Source organism: Chrysochloris asiatica, unplaced genomic scaffold (genome assembly GCF_000296735.1).
Source record: "Chrysochloris asiatica unplaced genomic scaffold, ChrAsi1.0 scaffold00012, whole genome shotgun sequence".
NCBI lineage: Eukaryota > Metazoa > Chordata > Mammalia > Afrosoricida > Chrysochloridae > Chrysochloris > Chrysochloris asiatica.
In genome coordinates, this window is record NW_006408530.1 from 2,393,990 (window position 1) to 2,397,847 (window position 3,858).

Below are 3,858 nucleotides of genomic sequence, written 5' to 3' on the forward strand. Positions count from 1 at the left end.
TAGAAGTGCCATGGGCTACCAAAAGAACAAATAGATTTGTTTTGGAAGAGTTGCAGCCAGATTGCTCCTTAGAGGCCAAGATGGCCAAACTTCATCTCTCATACTTAAGACATATTGTCAGGAGGGAACAGTTGCTGGAGAAGGATATCATGCTTGGTAAGATGGAGGGTCAGAGAAAAAGAGGAAGACCCCCCAATGAGACGGATTGGCCAGGTGGCAGCATCAATGGACTCAAGTGTGGCAACAGTAGTGAGGTTGGCCCAGGATTGGACATTGTTTCGTTCTGCTGTACCTAAGGTCACTATGAGTACGTGCCAACTCTACGACACCTAACAACAAAAACAACAACAATATATTCCACCAAGGAGCTGTGATAGCGTAGTGGTTATGAATCAGGCTGCAAACCTTAAAGTGAGCAGTGCAAAACTACCAGCTGGAGAAAGATGAGGCTTTTGCTCCCATAAAGATTTATAGCCTCGGAAACCCTGTGCAGGGTCGCTATGAGTCGGAACCGAATCCACGGCACATAACCACCACCGCAACCACATATATTCCTCCACTTGTCTATCAGTTTGTCATACTCTGATGGCTTGTGTGTTGCTGTAATGCTGGAAGATATGTTACAAGTAGGGTTACCTAAGGTGGACAGGTTTCAGCAGTTTCCAGAATAATAGGGAGTGTGATTAAGGAGAGACAGACTACTTTCTGAATATTTAGTTACTGAAAAACTTATGAATAAGAAAATATTGTCAGTTATAGTGTCAGAATATGGGCCCCTCCGTTTGGAAGGCACTCAGAAAAACAATTGGGGAAGAGCTGGCTCCTCAAGGGCGAGTTAACCAAAATGATGTGAATTAAGTAAAGCCTGTGGAACCTTCATATTCTGATGGGACACAACTCAAAATGAGGAGAAACAGCTGCAAATGTCCATTAATAATTGGAATGTGGAATGTATGAAGTATGAATCTAGAAACATTTGAAGTTGTCAAAAATGAAATGGAAAACAAAAGATCAATAACCCAAGCATAAGTGAGCTAAAGTGCACTGCTATTGGGCATTTTGAATCATTCAATCATGTGATTTACTATGCCAGAAATGACAAATAGAAGAGGAATCATATGGCATTCATTCTCAAAAAGAACATTTCAAAACCTTGTTCTTTTTGAGGATGAATGCCACATCTTTCCTCCTCAGATCACTCTGAAGTTGATGAAACAGATACATTGATAATTACTGGTGATTGGAATATGGAAGTTGGAAAAATGAAGACGTGTCAGTAGTTGGAAAATATTGGCTTGGTGATAGAAACGATGCTGAAGATCCCACGACAAAATAATAGCAAGGACATATTCATTGCAAATACCTTTTTTCAACAACATAAATGATAACTATACACATGGATTTCACTAGGTAGAGTACACAGGATTCACACTGACCACATCTGTGGGAAAAGAGAGTGAAAAAGCTCAATATCATCAGCCAAAACAAGGTCAAGGGCTAACTGTAGAACAGAACATCAATTGCTCATATTCAAGTTCAGGTTGAAGTTGAAGAAAATTAAACGAGTTCAACAGAGCCAAAATATGACCATGAGTATATCCCCTCTGAATTTAGAGGCAATTCCAAGAACATAATTGAAGAATTAGACACTAATGACTGAAGACCAGAAGAATTATAGGATAACATCAAGAACATCATATAAGAAGAAAGCAAAAGTTCATTTAAAAGACAGGAAAGAAAGAAAAGACCAAAACAGATGTCAGAAAAAATCTGAAACTTGCTCTTGAGTATAAAGAAGCTAAAGCAAATGGAAAAAACGAGGAAGCAAAAGAACAGAAAATTTCAAAGAGCAGCTCAAGAAGACAAAATAAACTATTATAAAGAAATTTGCAAAGACCTAGAGTTAGAAAACTCAAAGGAAAGAACATGCTCAGCATTCAACAAGCTGAAAGAACTGAAGAAAATTTCAAATCTTGACTGACAATATTAAAAGATTCTATGTGCAAAATTTGAATGATGCAGAAAGCATCAAAAGAAGATATAAGGCATACATAGAGTTACTGTACCAAAAATAAATGGTTAATGTTCAACCCTTTCAAGAGGTAGTAATACTGAAGGCATTGGTGAAAGAAAATGCTAACAGAATTGAAGGAATAAAAATTGAAGTATTTCAACAAACAGATGAAGCGCTGGAAGTGCTCGCTCATTTATGAATGACAGTGGAAGACAGTTACCTGGACAACAGATTGGTACAGATCCATATTTGTGCCCATTCCAAAGAGAGGTGACCCAACAGAATGAGGAAATCATCAAATAATATCATTAATATCACATGCAAGTAAATTTTGCTAAAGATACTCCACAAATGGTTGCAACAGTACATTGATAGGGAACTAGCAGAAATTCAAGCCAGATTCAAAAGGCAATATAGACTAGGGATAACATTGCTGACATCAGATCGATATTGGCTGAAAGCAGAGAATATCAGAGGATGTTTCCTTGTGCTTTATTGCCTACACAAAGGCTTATGACTGTGTGGACCATTACAAACTATGGAGAGCATTGCTGTTCCAGAACACTTAATTTTGTTAATGAGGACCCTGTACATAGAAAATGTGTTAGAATAGAACGAGGAGCTACTGAAAGGTTTAAAATCAAGAAAAGCGTTCAGAGTTGTATCCTTTCACCATATTATTTGATACATATGCTAAGGAAATATTTTAAGAAGCTGAATTATATGAAGAAAAACATAGTATCATGATTGGAGGAAGACTCATTAACAAACTGCAGCAGATGATATAACCCTGGTTGCTGAAAGTGTAGAGGACTTAAAATACCGTTGAAGATCAAAGACAACAGCTTTCAGTATGGAATACACCTCATTGTAAAACAACAACAAAAAAAAAAACCCCTCACAACTGGACCAGTAAATAATACCATGATAATTGGAGAAAAAGTTAAAGTTGATAAAGACTTCAATCCACATTCGTGGAAACAGCAGTCAAGAAATCAAACGACATATTGGCATTACCAAATGTTTCATATGCTGTGAAAGTTGGATAATGAATAAAGAAGACTAGAAGAATGGATGCATTTGAATTATGGTGTTGAAGAAGAATATTAAAAATACCTAGGTCAGGCAGAAGAACAAACACATCTGTGTTTCAAGAAGTATAGCCAGAATTTTTAGAAGCTAGGATGGAGAGATTTCATCTTTCATACTTGCACATGTTATTAGGTGTGACACTCTAGGATCAGCACTGAACTATGAACCACAAGGTCAGCAGTTCAAACCCCTCAGCTGCTCCTCATAAACCCTACACAGTGTAGCTATGAATCAGAAAGCAAGCACTCATCAGAACTTAACAACAACAGTAAGTCCCTGGAAAAGGACATCATGCCTTGTGGATTGAAAACCAATAAGAACAGACAACAACCAGAGAATGACGTACGTGGCAACATGAGGCTGAACTCTATCAACAAATGGAAGAGACCAGAACAGAAAAAAATTATAAGAACAGAGGCTCTGGGAGGTCAGGCTATGATCAAAACAATTACATTGTGAAAGAGGGTAAACACAGAGGAATAGAGATCCAGCCCTTCCTCTTCTCTCTCTCATCTCCAGGTCATCAGGAGTCAATGGACTGTGGTTGAATTCAGCCCATTTCTTCATTGCTGCCTTTCTCCCTCTTCCACTCACCAGTAGACCAGTGTGGTCGCCAGCAAGCTTACATGCCTGTTTATGTGTTCCCTTTGAGTTTCAGTCTTAGAGAGGAGTTTGTCCTGAAGGGACTTGATTGCTTGCCTTGATGGCTTCCTGGCAAACAGCTTGCTTATTCTTCTAGTAAGTCAGTCATG